Source organism: Hoplias malabaricus, chromosome 11 (genome assembly GCF_029633855.1).
Source record: "Hoplias malabaricus isolate fHopMal1 chromosome 11, fHopMal1.hap1, whole genome shotgun sequence".
NCBI classification, from domain to species: domain Eukaryota; kingdom Metazoa; phylum Chordata; class Actinopteri; order Characiformes; family Erythrinidae; genus Hoplias; species Hoplias malabaricus.
Window position 1 is genome coordinate 36,841,918 of NC_089810.1, and position 26,141 is coordinate 36,868,058.

The following is a 26,141-nucleotide window of genomic DNA, read 5'->3' on the forward strand; positions in this document are numbered from 1 at the left end:
CCCCTCCAGGGTGTGTTCCCGCCTTGTGCCGAGTGATTCCAGGTGGGCTCTGGACCCACCGCGACCCTGAACTGGATACGTGTTTACAGACAATGAGTGAATGAATGAATATTGACAGTCAAATCTATTAAATTAGACTAGATGGTCAAAATTATATACAGTAATAAATGAACACATCTGATGTTTATTATTACTAAACAATAAGCATATATTAATGACATGGCCTTCATAAGCGAATGTTTACAGAGAATTAAAACAACATAAACTGATTAATGATTAAAAACTTTTTTTTTTTTTACTTAATGTTTAGCAGCTCTAAAACTGCAGTCATTCTATGGTATATGTCCAGATACACGTCCAGACACAGGTACAGAAAATAACATGGAACACATCTCAATAAGCAAACAAGCCATTTGTCATTTAGAAGACCCGCAAACAATGACATGTGACACCTGACTTCATATGTCACGTCCGTCACCACAGAGCACACGTTCCTGATGGTCCTTCTACCACTATACCTTTCTGCAAATGTCTCTTTCTTGTAAAGTAGGCAGTTCTGCAGTCAAAAATAAACAAGTATAACAAGCCCAGCATATGTTGTAAACATGCACAATGGTGTCAAGATTAAGTAGCCTCTAGAGGGAGATTTTCCAATATAAAGACTGAAGAAAAAACAAGACATGCTAATGAGATCTTGTGAAGGTGCAAGAACATTTGATAAACTACAGCTGTTTGAGGGGATTTTTGGGATTATGTCAGACAACTAGCATTATGCTAAGTATCTAGATATTCTCTTAACTCCAGTAACTCTCTCTTAATCATTGTTAGAGTTGAACGAATGAATGAATGAATGAATGAATGAATGAAGTAAATGACCGAATTAAATTATGTGTCAGTTGAGGAGGACAATAAGCTTTAAGCTACATTTAGCTTTAAGCTAAACCACAAATTACTTGCTTTTCTCTGGCTGCAGTGATTAAACACTTAACACTTTTATTCGCCATTTTGCACTGATTACAGAGAAAATTATATTTTTCTTATGATTAAGTAAGTGTTAAACTAATGGTTGAGCGTATAGATTGGTAAACATAAGAAGGCGTTTCAATGGTTGCTTGGTGCATTTGTGTAATTCACGTTGTACCTGATAATGATACAAAATCCTTAATTCTTGAATGAGTCCACAGTGGTTGTGCAGTCTCTGGAAGCCACTGTGGCTGTACTGCTCTGCTACAGAATACTGCGTAACAGAAATAACAGATTCAGCTCTAGTTTTCATTTTAAATCTGCGTGAGGGTTTGAAGTGTGCAGGTTGAAGTGAAGTAGGAGATAATTACAACGCCAATCACAACACTGTTGACACTAAGGCTTCCTCGAGGGTCTCATATAGAGCCTGTCATGGAAGAGCTCTTCTGAGGGGGAACGTATTTCGCTTTTTGCTCTAGATTTAAAGTATGTTTCTTCATAACTCTGTCCTCCAGTGTGAGGTTAGAAAGACTTTCCTGACTCTCTCTATAAACTTCAGTGATCATTTCTCCTTTGCACCAAACTGTTTCACAAACCGATTAGAAATAACGCTTTTCAAAACACTGCGTTACAGTTATTTATGAATGACAGTTGTTCTGCTTTATATAGTGTACATACATCTATACGGCCAATAACTGAAAACTTTAGCGATACATACACACCACAGAAAGCAATAAGCCACAGCACCTACAGTGATTTTACAGCTATGTATTTTCAAAGTGATTTAACTATAGCATTACAGTGGATATATTAAACCCACTTATTCACAGTTGGTGGGTGAGCTCTAGATCCTCAAATGAATGAGAAAATATACTAAAAAATATTTTAGAATAGTGTTTAGTGGTCTTTACTATTTATACATATGACCTATATTTTTATTACTATTTTGTGTATATGTGTCTATGTCAAAAGGCTATACATATACATACACATCAAATCAAACAATGAGCCACAAGCCAAACACTGCAGCTTGTGCAGTCCATTGCTTTATTTAGTATATATGTCCATATGAGCTATAACTGAATGCTATACAGATCCACACAGCATCATAAGAGCTCCAGGTCCCATGCAGTCACCAGCGTCCTAGATCCGGCGACCGAAGTCACATCCTGACCTTGCCAGAAGCTCGACGCAAACAGAAACTCAGCATCAGTTCCTACCAGCCCACAGGCATTCTTTAGCAAAGCCCAGCCTAAAGGACAAATCAAAACTAGCCCAAAGCCATCCCAGTGTCAGTGCGCCAAAAGTGATGTGATGTACAGTCATGACATGTCAAGTCATGAGGAGGGGGGGGGGAAAGCAGATCAACTAGACTGAGAGGATATTCCTGAAGATGTTTTGCCAGTTGTCCAAGGGTCTTCATCAGCTCAACTGAAACCAGGAACACTTCACCTTGACCTTACTTCTACAAAGGTACGGATCTATCAAAACACCACCCACAAATTTCCCATGCATAGTTCTCACTTTTTATTTTTTGTTTGTTTGTTTTGTTTTCACTCCCCATGTGCTTCTCTCCTGTTCATGTAGCCACACCCCCTTTCCTCATTTGTCATGTGACTCTCACAGGTGTTATTTTGACTAGTGCTTGCTTCTAGGTTATTTGTGGGTTTTTGGTATTCTCTTTGTTTCTAAAATTCATGTTTTCTGTGTTCCTTTGTCTGTTTATTTGCCTAGTTGTTTCTGTAGTCCTCTGTGTCCTTTGTTTCTAGACCTGTTCTTGTTGATGGTGTTCTATCATCCTTTGTTTCCCTCTAGTTCTCTCACTCATATTTCCAGTAGAGTCCAGGTAGCTATTTGTTTTGTGTCACTCTTTGAATTCTATGTTTGGATCCTGGTTTCTGTTAGTGTGGTCATGTGCTTTTTATTTTCTTCTTTTGCTCTTATTTCCCTATGCACTTGTGTAGGTTTATCCTGATTTTGTTTACTCTCTCTCTCTCTCTCTCTCTCTTTCTCTCTCTCTCTCTCTGACTTGTAATATGTCTTAAAAAGCATTGGTGCAAAAGAATGTTATGGAGTTAAATAATGGTGTGCAATAGTAATGATCTAATAGTATCTTAGAAACAAGATACCTGAACATATTAATATTTTAACATTTTAAAGGTCTTATTATATCTTATATGGTGATGTGTCCAGTAATAATATATTTACAAGAATGTATATTATTGTGAAATCAAAACAGATATTTAAAAAAGTACAAATGTAACTGTTAAAATGCTGATAGGAGGGAGCCAGTCATGTGACCTGTTAGAATTAACATGAGGGAAAGAGTGAGTACAGGTAAAGTTGCAGAAAGCACTTTTTTTTTTCTTCACCCTCATTGAGAACCTTAGTGATTTGATAGGAAATGTTATCTTATTATGTTTGGATGTAGGACAATCTGCCTCTTTCTCTGAATGTGATTGGGTTCAAGTTCAAGAAGTTTATTGTCATTTCAGCAGTATACAGTGTTTACAGTACACAGTGAAACGAAATAGTGTTCCTCCAGGACCAAGGTGCTACATAAGACAATACACAACAATAAAGTGCAACTAGTGCAAACATAAAACAGTGTACACGCATTAAAGTGCAAAGGACATAGAACACAAAACAATACACAACATTAAAGTGCAACTAGTGCAAAGCTAGTGCAAACATAAAACAGTGCATACACATTAAAGTGCAAAAGACATGGTTAAGAAAATACAAAACAATATCCATACAATACAATACAAGACAGTGCTAAACCATAAGTACGGGGGGGTGGTGAGGGGGAGAGACACTGCAATTTAAAGTGTATTTGTGCTGTAAACTGTAACTGGATGTAACCATGATGTAAACAGGATATGTGTAAACAGTACATTCGTTTTCCGTATATCATTTCCAGTCCAACAAACCAGTGTTTTGTGAAGGTGTGTGGGTGCGCTTCTTCAGTGGGGTGAGCCTTCTGACTGCATGCTTTAAGCTATGCCCCGTGGGACTAACCACTGCTGGTATGATCTGTCCCCTTTAGCTGTAGAGACTAGCTAGCCTATTCAGAAAGACCTCTGAGTTAGAGTGGATTATAACATCATAAATGGAGGGATATTGAAGGCATGATTAAATGAGACGCATGGTTGCGATCAGTCTGAAATTTGATATGAAGTGTCCTGACGTGCCCAGGTCTCATCTTGTGAAATCTCATGGTCATAGCTTGAAAATTTACTGAATTACAGCAGGTTTAAATTTTGGTCAATGTATTCCCATGGGAAAAATTCCCACTTTGGAAGCTCGTATTCCAAAATTGGAAGTCGGATCGCTCAAAAAAGTACAAGCAACCTGAGTTCGCATAGGTCCTATGATCCTGTGAAGTTTTGTGATTCCAGCTTGAAAACTGTAGGAGGCGTAGCATTTTACATTTTGAGCATAGAATAATGATACGAAGAATAAGAATAAAAAGATTTTAAAGAACAGTCATTTGGCTTTGACAGGCCAAATGAATTACATGAAACCAAATTGGATTTACATTATTGAAAACACTGGTCCAGACCCTGGAACATTAGTTTAATTGTTTGGTTTTACATTCCACAGTTCCCAGAACCATAAAAGTTTCAGTGCATCGCCCCCTGGAGGCAGAAAGCATGAAGCATGTCTCTCAGCTGCTAGGGGCTGGGGGATGATGGATTTAGGGTCTAGGCCTTTATTGTGTGCAGGAGCTGAGAGTGTGTGTAAAAACTTGTTTATCTCCTGCAGGGTGTGTGTAGACGTTCACTGCTACAAGCCTTCAACTCTAACTCTCTCTCTCTCTCACACACACACACACACACAATCCAGCTTTCCGCAGAAAACCCAACACACACAAAAAAACAGCCCCTTATCAGACTACAGACTACACTCACAGAAAATCCTCCAATCAACACTCAGACCCACAGAGGGAGACCAAGAGAGAGAAGTGAAGGGAGGAAGAGGGGTGGGGGAAGGGTTCTGGATGGTCAGTTCCCTGTCATTTGGTGGTTTTCCTGCCAAAATCCCTGCTGGTTGAACACTCACAAAAAATTGCAGGTGAAATTTACTGAAATCTAATCAAAATATTTAATATTTCTAATTTTTGATTGTTGTAAGAACACTCTCCAGTAAGATTATCTCTGTGGTGGCTGATCATTTTGTAATGAGTTGTTGATGCCATGCAGATATGGTCTTTCCAGTGTAAGACAAAGGGATATATATTGGAAACCTGTTGGTTTTAATTAAAGAAATAAGTTTAAGAATAAATTGCTCATGGAGATGACTGATGGAGATAGAAGATATGTCTATGTTATATTCAACATCAATCATTCATATATTCATCGTTTGCAACCACCCATCCAGTTCAGGGTCGCGGTGGGTCCGGAGCCCACCCGGAACCACTGGGCGCAAGGTGGAACATACCCTAGACACACGCATCCACACACTCACAACCATAGACACCTTTGAGTCATCAATCGACCTATTAATGTGTGTTTCTGGACCATGGGAGGAAACCTATGTGGACACAGGGAGAACACACCAAACCACCGTGCCACCCTATTTAACATAATATTCCAATTAAAAGGATTTTTCTATTGTTTTTAAGTGGATGTGTATGAGGTTATACTAAGACTGTGTATTACCTGTAGTACACAGCGCTGTGTACTGAGTCACTGTCTTCTTCCAGTGTTCTCTTGTGAAGCAGAAGACTGCTGAATGCTGTCTACTATGAGTAATACACTCATTTAGCATATAATCGATTTTTAGTTTGCTACATCATTTGAAGCCAGCAAACTCCATGATGAATGGACCAATAAAAACGCTGGAAAATGATTTTGAATAAAATCTTTTTACATTGACTTCCATTGAAAGTTAGGAAGGTTTTTTTTCCTTTTCCTGTAAAGTTGCTATTTTGGGAAATACATGTTTTCAATTGTACATGATGTTTAATTTTATCGTACATAGCCACTTAAAAACAACAGAATTATATATAGGGTGAGTCAAAAGTCGCAGGACATCCTTTTATTTCTTTCATGTGCTACATGATCACCTTCCCATTGGAAAAACTTGCCTTTAATCCAATATGGTGTCTTTCAAGATGGCGGCCATGTTCCCGACATAGCCTCAATACTCACACACTGTAACAATCCCATACTGGCATGTGTTTTTTGGACAATGGGAGGAAACTGGTGGAACCCCATGCAGACACAGGGTGAACACACCACACTTCTGAGAGACAGTCACCAGGAGTTGGGCTCAAACCCACAACCCCAGGACCCTGGAGCTGTGTGACATTTTGGAAAAATTCTGTTGATTCTTTCCATCAAATTTTCTTTTAATACTGTATATTTGACCTAGCACTAAGTAAACATTTAGCAGTAAACCATGGAGCCAACAGAACTGGTCTTTTTCATTTTTACTCTTATTTTTTTTTTTTACAGTTTAGCCTTCTCCCTATTTCCTTCTACCTTTTTTCACCACTACATTGCTGACTATAATATACCAGATACAAGCTCTCAGCCCTTCACCCTTCCTTGTTACCTTTATTCTTAACAGTGTACCTCACAAGAACTGGCTGCTGACCTCAAGGATATAGGCTACTGAACAGGAATGGACTAAAAATGGCAAATATGTTTGTTGCTTGTAACAGAAAAAGCAAGCACAGCCAAGAAAAAGCCATAATCAGATAAAGGAAACAGAAGAAAAAAGAGAAATTACATCTGAAGGAAGTCCGTGTGTACTCCTGGAACACCTCCCTTCTGCAGTTTCACACTAAAGCAGCGACCACATTCGGCACTATTGTCCGAAAACGGGACGGCTTGCCAAGGTGACTCTCCTGCTGGCTCCAGATTAAAGTCACAACAGGGAAGGGATTTGTCATGTCATTGTTGCTGGTTCAATCAAATTTTAGATTCAGCTGCAGACTCTCAGTGATACACTCACACACTACACATCTCTCCTACTCCACTCTGAGCTAAAACAGCCAAGGTTATTTGGGGTTTCACACTCTAAAACAGCTTTAAAGTCTCATATCTTTTAATACTTTATTACCGATCCTCAGTTTGACCACTGATTTTCCCAATAACATAAATCTCGACTGGACCATAATCCTAGACCTACCATATCATTCATTCTTCATACAGTCCATAATTCCGTCAAAAACAGCTCATCCAGCATGCCTTCAGAAATTAGGGGTATTAATCAGGGAAAGAAAGCTTTAGAAAGATGTTGGAACATTACTGTGAGCATTTGATAGCAGCCATAGGCTATTCAGTAAAGAGAGATATTGATGCTGAATGGCTACTTCTGAATCACAAACCCCACCACTCCAGAATTCAGTTAAACTTTTTCACAGGCCATTGCTTTGGGTCTTGTGTCTTGTGTGTTCCTGCTTTGTTGTTCCCTTGTGCCTTGGACCTACCTTGTCATTAGTGTTCCCACCTGTGCCTCCTTTGAGATCCTGCCCTCTCGTTATCCTTTCCAGGTGTTTCTTGTCTGTGCTCCTTCTATATACCCCCTTGGTTTCAGTATTCCCTTGTCTGGTCTTGTGTGTGGATGTGTGTTCCTGTGTTTTAATATCTCACGTATGTCTACGCCAGTTCACAGCTGTTTTCTGTTTGTTCCCGTCCTGTTCAGTTTATTCTAGTTTGTGTTTTCACCTCACTGCATGTGTTTTTTTTCACTGTTGGTTTTGTTTTTGTAAATAAAAGTTATTCCTACCATGTATGTCCATCTACTCGTCTCCCTTCAATTGTGACATGAGGCCTTAAATCTCTCTTTGGCACATGCTTGGAAGGCAGGAATACACCCTGGAGGGGGCGCCAGTCCTTCACAGGGCAACACACACTGACACACACATCTAGGGACACTTATGAGTCGCCAATCCATCTACCAGTGTGTGTTTTTGGTCTGTGGGAGGAAACCGGAGCACCCGGAGGAAACCCACATAGACACAGAGAGAACACACCACACTTCTCACAGACAGTCACCCGGAGGAAACCCACGTGGACACAGGGAGAACACACCATATTCCTCACAGACAGTCACCTGGAGGAAACCCACGCAGACACAGGGAGAACACACCACACTCCTCACAGACAGTCACCCGGAGGAAACCCACGCAGACACAGGGAGAACACACCACACTACTCACAGACAGTCAACCGGAGTGGGGCCTCACACCCACAGCCTCCAGGTCCCTGGAGCTGTGTGACTGCGACACTACCTGCTGCGCCACCGTGCCAGCCTAACTATTATTATTATCATTACTAATTTATTCACTCAGTCTTCAAGCTAAAAGCTTCAAGACATTCAGTGTTTTTGTGTGTCCTGATCCTACTCGGAATCACTGGGTGTCAGGCAGGAACACACTCCGGACAGGGCTCCGGTACAGACTAAACACCAGGAGGAAACCCATGAAGGCATTCTCTTTGCAGACAGTGACCTGATGTGGGGATTGAACCCAGGACCCTGGAGTTGGGTTACAGTGACACTACCTGTTAATAAACTACCTACATATGTACGTGTGTGTGTGTTATTTATGGAAATATATCTGAGCAAGGCTTTCACTGTCCTGAGAAAAGTAAAGGAGCTGCTGCTCTGAAACACCCGACGGGCACTATAGAAATAAAAAATAAAAACAACAAATCAGGAATCTTGCCTGCCAGCTACTTTTGTTACTTCAACAGAGTTTCCAACAACAACAACTGCAACAAACTGGAGACGTTTCTGCAGTAAACAGACTGAGTGGAATGACTGGTTGGTGTGGGGGGTGTGCATTTGTGTGTGTGTCTTTAACTTTTGTTTAAAAACTATTGGCACAAAGTTTGATTCAAGCTAAACAAAGTTTTGTTCATTTCAACAGTTTATTTACATTAAAAACCACAATATATGTACAGGGTGGGCCATTTATATGGATACACCTTAATAAAATGGGAATGGTTGGTGATATTAACTTCCTGTTTGTGGTATATTAGTATATGGGAGGGGGGAAACTTTTCAAGATGGGTGTTGACCATGGCGGCCATTTTGAAGTTGGCCATTTTGGATCCAATTTTTGTTTTTTCAATGGGAAGAGAGTCATGTGACACATCAAACTTATTGGGAATGTCACAAGAAAAGCAATGGTGTGCTTTTAATATAACGTTATTCTTTCATGAGTTATTTACAAGTTCCTGACCACTTACAAAATGTGTTCAAAGTGCTGCCCATTGTGTTGGATTGTCGATGAAACCCTCTTCTCCCACTCTTCACACACTGATAGCAACACCGCAGGAGAAATGCTAGCACAGGCTTCCAGTATTCGTAGTTTCAAACTTGTAAAACCAAGCACACAATTGTTTTTTTGTGAAATTCCCAATAAGTTTGATGTGTCACATGACCCTCCTCCCATTGAAAAAAAGATGGATTCAAAATGTACAACTTCAAAATGGCCGCCATGGTCACCACCCATCTTAAAAAGTCCCCACCCCCCACCCCCCACATACACTAATGTACCACAAACAGGAAGTTAATATCACCAACCATTCCCATTTTATTAAGGTGTATCCATATAAATGGCCCACCCTGTATATAGGACGCCGGACCGCGGATAATCAATTAAGAGCTATTATTTTTAACAAAGAGTTTATTTTAAATGGTGTGACTCTTCTAGTCATTACAGTTCATCTTCATACAGTGCTCCAGGACATTTCCAGATCGCATGTGTTATCACACATATCACACATGAGGCTACTCAGCCAATCAGATCTGTGCATTATGACGAGCGCTGTGACTCCAATGAGTAGCACACACAGGGAAGGGCTCCAGAAACCGCTGTCCTAAGGCCAGTAAAAATAGCCCAAGGAAAGTGATAAAAGCATTTTGGGCAATAAACTTAAAACCATAAACTTGAAAAATAAGGGAACAATTATGTCTTGAAATTCTCATAACTCTGAACATGGATTAGTGTCCTTCAGCATAAAGAGCCAATCAACTTGCTGTTTAATGGATAAAGTCCAGCCCTCCAGCAATAAGAACCAATCAGATTGTTGGTTTTGTAAAGCAGTAAGTCAACTGCAACTACAAGTCAGTAAGGACTTTATTTACATATGAATTTTATTTTTCAAAATCATTGTTTTATTTGTAAATTTTACTTGAAACGAGAAAAAAGACATTTTAATTAGAGTATTTTTTATTTATGTATTCATTCATTATCTGTAACCCTTATCCAGTTCAGGGTCGCGGTGGGTCCAGAGCCTACCTGGAATCACTGGGCGCAAGGCAGGGATACACCCTGGAGGGGGCGCCAGTCCTTCACAGGGCAACACACACACTCTCACATTCACTCACACATGTGTTTTTGGACGGTGGGAGGAAACCGGAGGAAACCCACACAGACACAGGGAGAACACACCACACTCCTCACAGACAGTCACCCGTAGGAAACCCACGCAGACACGGGAAGAACACACCACACTCCTCACAGACAGTCACCCGGAGCGGGCATCGAACCCACAACCTCCAGGCCCCAGGAGCTGTGTGACTGCGACACTACCTGCTGCACTATTGTTATTTATAATATTTACAAATCTTGTTGAAATATATTGAATTGTAATTGAAAAGATAATTTGATTTGAAACTCTGTTGTTAACTAAATATAATGTTGCTATAACTACAAGGCTACTTCAAAACGCAGGACATGACACTGATCATAATGCAGGTTATAAATTATGTTTTGGACTTTGGCTTAAAAAAAATCCTCTAACTAGACCTTAATGAATTTTAAATAATTATCCCTGACATAAATAGTATGCAAATACATTTACACACTCACATTCTCTCACTCATACTCACTGATGGTAAGGGATTGCACAAGGAGCTGTAATTTGCACATACTCCATCACATATAATGAGTGATTTTACATTGTGAAGTCAGTTTAAGCGTACGTGCTGTTCACATGGATCTTATGCACTCGTCCTGAGCACTTCCTCTTCACATACAACTGTGACTAAAAACAAAAGCCCATATTTTAAATGGAAGAATAATAGAGCACATTGAGAACAGCACATTGCCATTACTTCACCTCAGCAAGTTCAGAGAGAGAGAGAGAGAGTAACAGAAATATTGATATCCAAAAGAGAGCAAGAGAGGGGGATAGAAATATAATTATTGCTCTGTGTTGTCAATCAGTGAGCAGACTGTCTGAGTTTGGAGCATGTTGAGGGGTACAAATACAATAAAAGGTAAATGGTATTCCTAAAATTATAGCCACAGCGAAGACTCCTGTTGCCGTAGCAACTGCACTCATCCAGTGGTACCCAACACTCCCGCACCCCCTCAACCATCACCACCTCCTCCATCAGCACCATTATTTAATAACTTATTCCTGATCAGTCTTTAGAGCTGGAACTCTGTCTTGGTGCCAGTTTTATTGCCTCCTTAAAAGAGTATTACTCTGAAAAGGATAAAGCCTTCATTTAAATCTTTACACTGAGAAATGGGACAGCAATCGGCCATCAGCAGATTGGAGGAAAGCCTTGTGTTATATTCTTTTAGCTCTCTCTCTCTCTCTCTCTCTCTCTCTCTCTCTCTCTTTTTTTCTCTCTCTCTCTCTCTCTTTCTCTCTCTCTCTCTTTCTCTCTCTCATCCATGTCTTAACCATGCTTGTATTATTAAACAAAAATATGTACAATATGATGTATATTACATTATAGTGTAATACATTTCTAAATATGAATATTGTGCAGAAAAACTTATAAAAATACACACATACACACATACAAACAGTCATGTACTCATAGTCACGCACTGACAAACTTCTTGGGGTGAGTCAGAGTCTCCTAGTTTCCATGGCAACTGTCACTGTTTTTTTTTTTTTTTTTTTGGAGGCAGGGCAGATTTCCAAAAGGGAAGCGCGCCCCCCCCCCTGACATGACCATGCTGAGTCACTCCTGGAGCATCACTGGGCACGTTTCTTACTACTTCCACTGGCCACTTCTTCGGAAACCATTCCCTCCAACTCCACTTTGACTGGGGACAGTTAGAGGCACAGTTAGAAAAGTTGTTCAGCGGTGGTCAGTGTTTTCAGCATAAATGTACAGGGCAGTGAGCTTATCCTCATATGTTGCATCTCACTCCATTCCATGCTTTCAAGGGAGAAATATCAATATCAGTGTACTTCCCCCATTATTGTGCAGTTTCTGAACAGGGGACTGTTGTAATCTGGATGTTGGCTTATTGCCCACATAGTAGTGACACTGATGTGTGTGTGTGTGTGTGCCTGTCAGACATATCCAAGGTTCTTAAAATCATCAGTGTCACTCCAAGGTTACAGTGGTCCACCAGCCAAAAATATCTGGAAAAGAGCAGCTCCACAGTCAGAAACTGATCATTAATATATGATCACACAAGAGCTCCAGTGTTTTACTGTACACCAGCTACAGAGGAGGTTTGACGAAGTGGCCAGGGAGTTTTTATGTGCTTGTGTTTTGGACTACCTCTCTCATTAGTGCACACACACACACACACACACACACACACGAAGCAATGTCTCTGAAGTAGCTGATGGAAGTGGACATGACCACAGAAGAGGCTGTCATCCTTAATTGAGATAAATGGCCTTAGTCATGATCATAGGATAAGCAGCATGCCTCAATGTCATGCTTTACACGCTGCTGAAACTTTCCGACACATAATGAGGGGTAACAATCACTAATCGCTTTTCCATCGACCAGCCCACTGAGAATAAACGATGCTGTTACAAAACAAATTTACACATTGATTTCCCGGACCTAGTTTATGAAGTTGTTTATGAAGTTATTAATGCAGTGGTGCAGTGCCTTCCCTTGATAAAGAAACTTGGAAGTAGTCTGCGCAACAATGCAAACACAAGGCTATTTCTGGTTCGTCTGCAGATTATGTTGAGAAAGTGCTGTCCAAACATCTGCAGAAACTCAGTCTAATGAGTGAATTAAGATACTTTAATATGCACCCACTTTATTATCTATGAAAACGCATGAAACAACAGATTGGGCTGATCTGAAGTGGCCACACGTGGATCTAATGTCGCTTTTCCACTGCAAGAGTCCGGCTCTAATCGACTCGACTCTGCACGGCTCTGCATGCTTAAAGCTGGTCGCTTTTCCACTGGCAGGGCTCCCCACAAAATGGACCCGGAGACGTTACAAAACCCAGTCTCTAACAAGAATCACTGGCTTTTCAAAAACCACAACAATGGAAGCGGACAAGTTAGCCGCTGTTTACTCATCATGTATTCATGTGTTGTTTTTGTTTTCTGGGCTGAACACGGCTCAGTTCAGTTTTACTTGTTGCACGTTCAGCTTTCATTGGAAAGTTTCTTCAGCCACCGACCCAAGGAGCATATAAACCTCTTAAAAACACCTCGAGGTAAAGTTACGAGCTGCAGTTGTGAGTCTTATAAAAAATAAATGTGAAAGCTGCTGTAACTTAAGAGATTTCACAAGCAGCGAGTTTGTGCTGGATTTGAATGAGCTCTGAATTCCATGGTGATTGACATGGCTCTGACCAATCAGCACTCTGCGGGGTTTACACGTCACCATTGAGTACCTACCCAGCACGGTTGGAACTCTGGGGAAGCTGGGACTGAACACCTACCTGGTTCCAGGGACCAGGTACCAAATTTGGCCAGTGGAAAAGCAAAAGAGCCGTGCCGAGCCGAGTAGAGTCGTGTAGGTTCTGTGCAGTGGAAAAGCGCCATAAGGTCACAGTCATCAGGCTGGGATTAAACTCCAGCCAATACCTTTAGAAAGATTTGGAGTAGTGTGATCCAGATCTAATCAACCAATTCATCACACTCTTGTGCCTTAACCATATTAGAAAGAAGATGGACCACAATGCTATTATCTTATAAATACAATGATATTTAAAGCTAAATATAACAGTGAAGTTTGTGGAATTTTGTACATGTTTATATTTTTCACCATAGTCATTACTTATAGCTTGAGATTGAATATCAGAAACCACAAAATCAAGTCTATTAAAGATTACAGGCAATGCGTGAGGATTTAGCATGTAACCACAACCCTAATTTTAGGAGAAACCTTATAAACATTCCTTGCTTGTTGTCCACATTACCCTCGTAGCCCCAGTGCAAAGCAATTTTGAGCGAAACCTCAGTCAAACCCAAATCTCGGTTTCATAACAATGGAAAACGCTATTAATCTGATTTATCCCTAGTTTCTTTACACACTTTTAAACGTGGTGTACAAATGGCACACAGCCACAGCTCCGAACAAAGGGCTTTTGTTTCAAAAACATATAAAACCGTGTCACCCGCATATTCATTGAAGTCTGTACACCCACACGCCTGACTCAGCTCTGAAGGGCTCGCTAATTATCTCATGAGTTGAGTCAGGTGTGTTAGAGAGAGATGGAAAGCACTAAAATGAGAAGCATGTCCCAAAATTGGATCAAAAACCTCTCTTTTAATGAAATGTTAAACACTGCATTTGCATTGACGTACTGAATTTTAGCTTATTCCTGCAACACAAGACTTAACTGGTGAATTTGGGAACTCATCACAGGATTATTTAAAACATAAAATACATATACACTAGATAACCATTGTACATTGTATATAATGAGTGAATATTAAGTTATAGGGACTGCACCCTCTATGAAGACAGACACCCAGCTGTGTACAGTTTGTATAATCTCTATGAAAGTGTGTGAAATGAAAATGAGAATGTTTTTGATTTGCTGAGGTAAATTTTTGAAGTGTTCTTGGCATTATATACATTAAAGTCAGTTGTTATTTAAGGTTAAAATAGTTTCATTATTACTGTAGACCTATTTTTCTTACATTTATTAATGTCTATTCATTATTTTATTATATAATTATCTATTATTGCCCTTGGTCCATCCATTAATCCATTTTAATTGCAGTTCTCCGTAAAGCAAATTGAACTAGTGTACCCTGTGTATGAAAATGAAACATGCCTTGTATAATTATAATTGTTAGCTCACTTTTCGATTGCTGTGTTTCTTTCAGGGCTGACTGTTTCCCAGCTTGTTTATTCTTCTGTCTTAATCTTCTGTTTGTTCTAAGTGTTGCTAATCTTTCTGTTTAAATCCCTTTGTCGTGTCTTTAGGCTTTGAGTATCGAATATGCCTTTGTTGCTGTTGTCTGTCGGCATTGTGACCTCTGCTTGGTTTAATGAACAGACTTAAGCCCTCAAGCTAGTCCTATAAAATAAGTCACACTGATAGGTGAAAAGCTATTCCCTCACGGTGATGCGGTTACAGATCTTCAGGGAATGGTTCAGGTCACAATTGTATCTCAGATTACCACTGTTCAGTTAATTATTTTGGTAAATACACTGACAATGTAAATGAGCTCCCCGTATCCGTGTGGGTTTCCTCTGAGTGCTCTGGTTTCCTCCCACGATACAAAAACACACATTGGTGGGTGGATTGGCTACTACAAAGTGTCTGTAGGTGTGAATGCGTGAGTGTGTGTCGCCCTGCGAAGGACTGGTGCCCTCATCCAGTGTGTGTTCCCACCTCGCCCACAGTGATTCAGGGTAGATAAACTGGATGGATAAATTGACTGATGGATGTATATGTAGGTAAATGGATGATGCAGGCATGGGTGGATGCATGGATGGATGTGTAGATATACAGATTAATGGATGGATGGATGGATGGATGGATGGATGGATGGATGGATGGATGGATGTGTAGATACACAGATGAATGGACGGATGGATGGATGGATGGATGTGTAGATACACAGATGAATGGATGGATGCATGGATGGATGGATGGATGTGTAGATATACAGATGAATGGATGGATGGATGGATGGATATGTAGATACACAGATGAATGGATGGATGGATGGATGTGTAGATATACAGATGAATGGATGGATGGATGGATGTGTAGATACACAGATGAATGGATGGATGGATGGATGTGTAGATATACAGATGAATGGATGGATGGATGGATGGATATGTAGATACACAGATGAATGGATGGATGGATGGATGTGTAGATACACAGATGAATGGATGGATGGATGGATGTGTAGATATACAGATGAATGGATGGATGGATGGATGGATGTGTAGATACACAGATGAATGGATGAATGGATGGATGGATGGATGGATGTGTAGATACACAGATGAATGGATGGATGGATGGATGGATTGATGTGTAGATACACAGATGAATGGATGAATGGATGGATGGATGTGTAGATACACATGAATGGATGGATGGATGGATGGATGGATGTGTAGATATACAAATAAATGGATGGATGGGTGGATGTGTAGATATACAGATGAATGGATGGATGGATGGATGGATGTGTAGATATACAGATGAATGGATGGATGGATGGATGGATGGATGTGTAGATATACAGATGAATGGATGGATGGATGGATGTGTAGATATACAGATAAATGGATGGATGGATGGATGGATGGATGTGTAGATACACAGATGAATGGATGGATGGATGGATGACGCCTTATAGATTCTAAAAGAAACACCGGATTTGTGGATTTTTATTTACCCTTCACACACACATGCAAACACACACACACACACACAAACACACACAAACACAGACACATGCTAAACAAAACCATTTGGTTCTTTAGACTTTGGCAGCATTTAGGACAGTCTGCTAGTTGCTTGCTGGCCAGGTAAGTGTCCATCTGGCAATAAAAAGGACTTTAAGCATCAACAGCTGGAGAGATCTGTGTTAAATCTGTCTCCATGGAAATCAAAGTCACTAAGCAACAGCTCTCAGATGGAAAGGAGTGATTAACTGTCTTTGCGGAAAATGGGAATATTCATCAAATAAACCCTCTCCTTTGGTTCAAGCGACAGTGCTATTACTGTAGGATACATACAGAATTATTTAACAGACAACAAAAGTAAACTCATTCTTTTCAGGTTTTACTCGGAATGTCTGTGAAGTGAAATTTAAACAAGAATGTATCATATTTGTAAAATATGTGATGAAGATGTACATCAGCTTTTAAATATGAATCTGTTAAAGAAAATACGAATATTAAATAAAAGTTGTACCATGATCATAGCTGGATATATAATGTACTACAAAATGATAACTAACATGAAACTGTAAAGAGAAGAATATAATATTTGGGTCTTTTATTATAGACACTATAAACACAGTAAATATCTTTCCAAAGATAACAGATCTAGACATTAACATTCCAGTGGTGTTGTAGTGACAGCAACAAACAAATAAATTAATAAAAAGGTAAAATTCTGTTGGAAGGGAGAGAGTAAATTAAATTAAATTAAATTAAATGTTAGGGCGGCAGTGGTGCAGCAGGTAGTGTCACAGTCACACAGCTCCAGGGACCTGGAGGTTGTGGGTTCGATTGCCGCTCCGGGTGACTGTCTGTGAGGAGTGTGGTGTGTTCTCCCCGTGTCCGCATGGGTTTCCTCCGGGTGACTGTCTGTGAGGAGTGTGGTGTGTTCTCCCCGTGTCCGCATGGGTTTCCTCCGGGTGACTGTCTGTGAGGAGTGTGGTGTGTTCTCCCCGTGTCCGCATGGGTTTCCTCCGGGTCCAAACACACACGTTGGTAGGTGGATTGGCGACTCAAAAGTGTCCATAGGTATGAGTGAATGTGTGTGTGTTGCCCTGTGAAGGACTGGCGCCCCCTCCAGGGTGTGTTCCTGCCTTGCGCCCAATGATTCCAGGTAGGCTCTGGACCCACCGCCACCCTGAACTGGATAAGAGTTTCAGATAATGAATAAATTAAATGTTGGCTACAATGTACATCACCTTGTTTGTTTGGATGTACTGTAGCATGACATCTGGCATTCTTACCATGGCTGAACAACCGGCTGTACTGAGTCTTTGTTTTTCTCTAATGTGACTTTTTTTAGCAGTAGAAATATTACCTGGTGTGGCTGTAAGCTGGACAGCTAATGACTGGACTTTGAGAAATAAATGGGGCACCAGCGACACAATGGGTAATGAGTTTGACCCAGCGGTCAATAGCCATACATTTACCGATGTCGAGATAAGTCTCCAATTACACCCAAACGGCTGATCCATAACTATCCATCACACATCTGCGGAGCCTAATGGATCGGCAGAGGCCTTCCCTTCCTTTAGGACCAGGCGTTTTTTTTTTTTTTTTTTTTTTTTTTAGTTTGTTTTGATCACTGGAAAAATAGAACAGGGATAGATAGATAGATAGATAGATAGATAGATAGATAGATAGATAGATAGATAGATAGATACTGAACACAGGAAGCACCAAAAGGCTTCAGCTTATATGATAATTTATATATAGAATATAGAGGGAAGAAATTAGAATGTGTATGTGTGTTAGAGAGAGAGAGAGAGCACGAGAGAAATTAACTGGTGGGGAATGTTCCCTCCCTTTAGGATAAATCATTTCCTGTTTTTTGTGCTCAGGAAAAAAGTGAACAGGCGCGAGAGTTGAATGTCTCCTCCTCCTTCTTTAGCTGTGAGTACTAAATCCATTCTGATATGGTTCAAACTGTATGTGTGTCTGTGTGTGTGTGTGTGTGTGTGTGAGAGAGAGAGAGAGAGTTTGTGAAGGGGTGGGGGCTGGTCTTACAGAGACAGGATTGATTCTCTTGCCTCGTTAAGCAACTACATCTTCCACTACATTAGAGAAAGTGAGCCACCTTCCAAGCTGAAATGCCACCTCACAGGCCTTCACAGCCTCCTACCAAGCTGACACTGTATATTCTCTGCCCTCATGCAACTCCAGCAAATCTGGTCCCCCCAAAACAGCTCAAGAACTTGGTGTGCAAAAACCTGATCAGAATACATTACTGTATAATCCTGGCTGTAAGTTTGAAGGGGGTGGATATTCTACACTCTACCCTTTTCCACAAGTTAACACAGTTCTGGGGGTTTAAATAATCCGTGTCGTGCTTTGGACAAAATATCACAGGGATCAAACATCACAGCACAACTCTCCGATGCCTAAACAGCTCTGTTCAGAACGATGGTTTCAGCTCATGTTCCTTTAAAAGCTCAATTCAGCGCGAGAGCCCAGGAGTGAGAAGCCAGGAGCAGAAGCTCTAGTTTTCAGCCATTTTCACTTGGTTTCCTTTCTTTTTTCTTCCTGTTTTCTACGTTTTTAATTGGTACATTTTTTACTGCATTTAAAAACTTTAAAGTCTCTGCACACTATGTAACGCCCAGCATTAAAACTGAAAGGCTGTTAGGCAGATAACAATGCACTGATTGGGTGATCTTATTTCACAGTATGTGGGTTGACAAATTTTTTGGCTCTAGAATAACATGAGAAGTTTGATGTGTTCACCCTGTGTCTGCATGGGTTTCCTCCGGGTGACTGTCTGTGAGGTGTGTGGTGTGTTCTCCCTGTGTCTGCGTGGGTTTCCTCCGGGTGACTGTCTGTGAGAGGTGTGGTGTGTTCTCCCTGTGTCTGCGTGGGTTTCCTCGGGGTGACTGTCTGTGAGGAGTGTGGTGTGTTCTCTCTGTGTCTGCGTGGGTTTCCTCCGGGTGACTGTCTGTGAGGAGTGTGGTGTGTTCTCCCTATGTCTGCGTGGGTTTCCTCCGGGTGACTGTCTGTGAGGAGTGTGGTGTGTTCTCCCTGTGTCTGTCTGGGTTTCCTCCAGATGCTCGGGTTTCCTCCCACGGTCCAAAAACACACGTTGGTAGGTGGATTGGCGACTCAAATGTGTCCATAGGTGTGAGTGTGTGTCATCCCGTGAAGGACTGGCGCCCCCTCCAGGGTGTGTTCTCGCCTTGCACCCAGTGAATCCAGGTCCAACTGCAACCCTGAACTGGATTTGCAATTACAGACAATGAATGAATGAATAATACACCCACTTTAACTCTCAGCAAATAGTAGTTCAACACACTGGAATACATCACCAGACCTAGCTTTCTGCAAGAGGCTTCTGTGATTGGAATCCTACTGTACAGCCACTCACAGAAATGCCAAGGAGCATGCAGCATCGATGAAAAGCATGTTCTGTGAGACTAGTTTGAAAATTCTGAGCTAACGGCAAAGACTATCTCTTTAGAAGATTGAAATCAATTCAGAGTCACAAATTCCAGCTCTTCTGACAGTTGAGTCAAGCTGTTTATGTGGACGAAAGCAGTCGTATGTTTAGCCAGAGATGATTGAAAATGCCTTAATAAAGTGGTACCAGCAAGTGAATGCAGGCCAATTTTGTAAAAAGCCTTGACTGTTGCTCAAATGCTAACTCGTGATAATGTGATAATGGCTACTGGCTGTGATTGTGAAGAGATAAATAAGGCAAACCCTTGACATTTTGTGTTCTTGTGGATTATTAACACTATTTAGTTGCTAATTTTAAAAAGGCTGATGTTTGAATGGGATGTATATATTAATGTTTTTTAACATACACAGTTACCAGTGGGTTTCCTCCGGGTGACTGTCTGTGAGGAGTGTGGTGTGTTCTCCCTGTGTCTGTGTGGGTTTCCTCCGGGTGACTGTCTGTGAGGAGTGTGGTGTGTTCTCCCTGTGTCTGTGTGGGTTTCCTCCGGGTGACTGTCTGTGAGGAGTGTGGTGTGTTCTCCCTGTGTCTGTGTGGGTTTCCTCCTGGTGATTGTCTGTGAGGAGTTTGGTGTGTTATCCCTGTGTCTGTGTGGGTTTCCTCCGGGTGACTGACTGTGAGGAGTGTGGTGTGTTCTCCCTGTGTCTGCGTGGGTTTCCTCCGGGTGACTGTCGGTGAGGAGTGTGGTGTGTTCTCCCTGTGTCTGCGTGGGTTTCCTGCGGGTGACTGTCTGTGAGGAGTGTGGTGTGTTCTCCCTGTGTTTGTGTGGGTTTCCTCCTGGTGACTGACTGTGAGGAGTGTGGTGTGTTCTCCCTGTGTCTGCGTGGGTTTCCTCCGGGTGACTGTCTGTGAGGAGTGTGGTGTGTTCTCCCTGTGTCTGTGTGGGTTTTCTCTAGGTGACTGTCTGTGAGGAGTGTGGTGTGTTCTCCCTGTGTCTGCAAGGGGTTTCCTCCGGGTGACTGTCTGTGAGGAGTGTGGTGTGTTCTCCCTGTGTCTGCGTGGGTTTCCTCCGAGTGACTGTCTGTGAGGAGTGTGGTGTGTTCTCCCTGTGTCTGCGTGGGTTTCCTCCGAGTGACTGTCTGCTTACAGATAATGAATGAATGAGTTGCCAGTCTATAGTTACAGGTCCACAGAGCAGTCCATTGGTTGATTCCTGCCTGTGATGAAAAAAAATAGAAATAAAAATAGCAAAATAGCAAAATAGCAGCAGATTGTAATTGGAAGGTATTTTGAATACATTTCTACTGACTGCACTGAAGTTCTTTGTGTTATATGTGATTTCACTCCCAGATCTAAATTTCCAGAGGCACTGATTTTCAGGCCTAGGTAGTCATAACATAATTAATGCTCTAAGGTGGTGTTCCTAGAGTGAAAAGGCGTCTGTTTTACTAAAACCTGGCTTTTTTTCCCCTCACAATTACAATATTAATTTAGTCAAAATTGACTGTCGGGGCCCGGTTCTGACAGAACAGTTCCAGCAAGTCCAGCTGCTGCTGTAACCCACCTCTCTCTCTCTCTCTCTCTCTCTCTCTCTCTCTCTCTCTCTCTCTCTCTCTCCCTTGTCTATCCTTCATCATTCTCGTTTTCTCCACACCTTTTCCCACTACCACCTCCTGATTCTGTCTATTCTTTCATCGCCCTTTTCTCTATATTTGCTATCTCAGGATTTCTCTCTCTGTATCTCTCTCTTTCTCTGTGTGTAATGTGAGTGTTTATTAGCTGTTGCTGCACCCACATGATTTTAAAAATAGCTGCCTCTTCTCTCTCTCTGTCAGGAGCTGAAGAATAAGGTGTGCTCTCTCTCTCTCTCTCTCTCTCTCTCTCTCTCTCTCTCTCTCTCTCTCTATTTTGCAGAAAGAGGCAGAATCTAAAACAATGGGGAAATCTACCACCAAGCCAAAGGGAGCTCAAAACCTCACTCAATTAGACAAGGGGTTTTGTGTGTGTGTGTGTGTGTGTGTGTGTGTGTGCCTGTGTAAGAGAGAGAGAGACAGCGAGAGAAAGATACAGAAACTCCTCATCACCAAGATTACAACGCCACAACACACCTGACATTTACTGAACACTGGATAACCAGTGAGCCTCAGGAAATATATCATTCACAGAGAGAACAGTAATAAAGGAGAGAGAGAGAGAGAGAGAGAGAGAGAGAGAGAGAGAGAGAGAGAGAGAGAGAGAGAACGAGAGAGAGAGAGAAAGAGAGAACGAGAGAGAGAGAGAAAGAGAGAGAGAAAGAGAGAGAACGAGAGAGAGAGAGAAAGAGAGAACGAGAGAGAGAGAGAGAAAGAGAGTAAGAGAGAGAGAGAGAGAGTGAGAGAGAGAGTGAGAGAGAGAGAGAGAAAGAGTGAGAGAAAGAGTGAGAGAGAGAGTGAGAGAGAGAGAGAGAGAGAGAGAGAGAGAGAGAGAGAGAGAGAGAGAAACAATTGAATGGCATTTTCATTTTATTCACAGAACAAGCCAAGCCAAGGAGAACAAATTACAATACATTTTTACAGGAGATTCTGAATCGTGTAAACCAGGCTGCTAATGTGTACAGACAAGAACAGCAAGGATTCAGTGTCTTGTTACAAATTTGGAAGAAAACTCCAGAACTTACCTCTACAAGCTCTGTCCACAAAGTTGTTCTTTTGTAGCTACATGTTCCATCCTGGATGATACGAGACGATTGGCTGTGGATCACAATACACTTACATTTCCACAGCTCCACAACATTGCATTAAATTCCTTTTTGCCCTCACTTGGCATTGAACATGGCTCCGATTGTTCATTCTATATGCCAGTGTTTTGTTCTGTGGAGATTGTTATGTATGTGCCTCTGAAGGTCTACTGCTGCAGTGTGCCATTAGTCTGAATGAATGACTGGCTCTAAATGGAGGTATTATGTCACACTGTAAACTGAACTTCTCATTGGGTTGAATGGGTTTGTTGCCAGTCCTGTGTGAACCTGACCTCTACACTGTTGCTGGGAATGTTGTACAAATGTACGTATCTGGAGCGTATTTGTGTGTGGACAGTAGCTGGGTCAGTTACTGGTGGAATAAGCAGTGGTCCGCTGGGCTGGTGGGCTGTCAACCTGATCCATGTTCTCCAATAAAAGCTGTGTGATTCAAAGGAAAGAGGAGATTTGATAGAGTGGTGAAGTCTGCGGTCTCTATGCTGCAGTGCTGTATGATATAAATTGCCCGCGCTCATAATGTCTCATTATTCCGGAGCTTTTGTTTCCTGCGTGATGCTGGGATGGTGGCGGAGTGTGAGCTGGCATTTATAACGCTGCTTTATTTTTCTCTGATTTGTTTGTTTTCTTCTGCATTGTAGGGGGCTGTCCACAGGCCCAGCAGCCCCCCCGACTCCCAGAGAGAGACGCAGTGGAGACCACCCGCTCCAGCGCTGCGATTACGAGGCCGAGAGTGGAGAAATCAGTTTCGACCTGGAGCTTAAAGCACACTCTGGGCATCTGTAATTCACCAGAAACCAGCAAGAGTGAATAACCCATGTGTTTGTGTTTATCGCAGCGTGTGCTATTCTTCTCGCTGTATATTCATTTCAAGCAGTTGTGTTTCTGAAGGATCTGTAAACATCAAGTCAAGTGGTCTCTATTGTCATTCCTTGGTTCACACTGGAACAAAACTGTCATTAAAATCAGTGGGATGCCTCAGCTTTAAAGAATTCCAGAAACTTAAAACAATCTGAATTTTTTTTTACTTTTTTCATTTTCAGTAAAACTCTCTGTACCTTTATGTCAACTCTTATTATTTTAGTACTTTTAATATTTGAATATCATAATATTTACACTGGGGCGGCGCGGTGGTCAGGCAGGTAGTGTCGAGGTCACACAGCTCCAGGGACCTGGAGGTTGTGGGTTCTCCCTGTGTCTGTGTGGGTTTCCTGTCTGTGAGGAGTGTGGTGTGTTCTCCCTGTGTCTGCGTGGGTTTCCTCTGGGTGACTGTCTGTGAGGAGTGTGGTGTGTTCTCCCTGTGTCTGCGTGGGTTTCCTCTGGGTGACTGTCTGTGAGGAGTGTGGTGTGTTCTCCCTGTGTCTGCGTGGGTTTCCTCCGGGTGCTCCAGTTTTCTCCCACAGTCCAAAAACACACATTGGTAGGTGGATTGGAGACTCCAAAATGTCCGTAGGTGTGAGTGTGTGAGTGAATGTGTGAGTGTGTTTGTTGCCCTGTGAAGGACTGGCGCCCCCTCCAGGGTGAATTCCCGCCTTGCGCCCAGTGATTCCAGGTAGGCTCTGGACCCACCACAACCCTGAACTGTATAAGGGATAATGAATGAATGAATAAATATTTACACTGTCAAATTAAAAATCTGTAGAAATTTATGGTAAAATACTGGCAGCTGTTGTTGCCAGAATGTCACTGTAAACTTTACAGTTGCAATGTATACGATATCACATAATACATTTTTCCAACCGTACATTTTATACTCAAAAGCTCAAAAGAAAAAAGAATAGATATACGCTGTAAAACCTACTCCACATTTTACTGTATACTGCAACATTTTACCACAAAAAGAAACATAGGTTTGCCATTCAGTTAACATGAAGATATTGTGACAAACGTAACAAAGAAAGGAGTGATGAAACAGCGAGTGTTTGGACTTGGACTTATCTGGTGTGTGCTGATGGCACCTTTGAATCTGACCAACACACCCCTTGACATAAGCAAACACCAACATGAACACAAACACATTAAATCCCAGAAATGCAACCTGAAAACAAAAATCTCATAAATAATAATTTAAAAAAAAACTTAAATAAATAAATATATAAATGATAAAAATAAAATAAACCCTGAAAAACACAGAAAAGTAGGAGCCTCTAGGCATGCTGGGAACTCCCCCATGGGTCCCAGCTCCTCCCAGTCCTTGACACTTTGTACCCATAATGCTTTGTGTATTTAACAGTGACAAGATGTATTTTTCACAAAAAAATAAATACAAGATATTACAGTTACCTGTTATATGAACATTACTGAATATTTCCATTTATAGACACAGTGCAAAGCTATTTAAATTTGGAACATTTTTTGATTTGGAACAGAAGAGTCTGTATTGCTATGATTTAGAGTTTACGGTCTTTTACCATCATGGTTTGACAAATTTTCACCATATAATCTACAGACCTTTCTTACAGTGCATGGAACTAAACACTTATAACTCGAATGGCTAAATGACAAATTTAAATAAAGTAGTATCTATTTAGATACAGCCAAACATGCTCTACCATTGCATAGGACTTCACTGGCTGAACTGAAGGCCTGTCACATTAGATTAACTACCAGAATCATTAGGAAGTAGCCAAATAACCGAATAATCATGAGCAGGTGTTAACATAAAATAAGAGAGTGCATAAGGGAGCTAAGAGCAATGATCATAAAGGTTTGTTTGTTTGATAATTACAGGCCAAACAGCAGATATAAATCTAAGTCATGAGTCATTCTTCACCACTTGTCACACCCTCGTCCTGTCATGCCTGTTTTCCCTTCCATGTGCTCTCTCGGCACATGGCTCTGTCTGTTGTTGTCCTTGTCTCCGCCCATGTCCCGCCTTTGTTCCACCTCCTTGTCCGCTGTCCTCGTTATCTGTCTCAGGTGTGTCTCGTCTGTGTTAAGTATTTAAGTCCCCATGTATCACTTCCTCTTGTCGGACATTTCTCTTTGGACTGTTTCAAGTCGGTCATGTTATCTAGTCTGTCTGTTTCTGCAGTTTCTCTGTCATTGTCTTCCACGTCATCGTTTCATTTCCTCTGTCGTTGTTTCGTTTTGTAGTCTGGTTATCTCTTTGGTCTGTCTGTCCTGTTTGCACTGTTTAGCTCCTCGTGTCCAGTTTAGCATGTTTGGCTCCCTGTTTGTTGTCTTTCTGTTATAGTCTCTTTGTTTTGTTATATTTCGTTATTAAAGTACTGTGTTTTAGCGAGTGCGTCCGCCTCCGTCAGTCCGCCCCGTGATACGTGACACCACTGTTTGTTTCCTAAAACGAATGTTTTACATTTTCTTAAGTAATTTCTCATTCAAAACTCAGTTAATAAATAATATAATAATAATTCATAAAATTATTGAATTCATACCATGCACTTCTTACAAACGCCAAGCTGCCACTGTCAATGA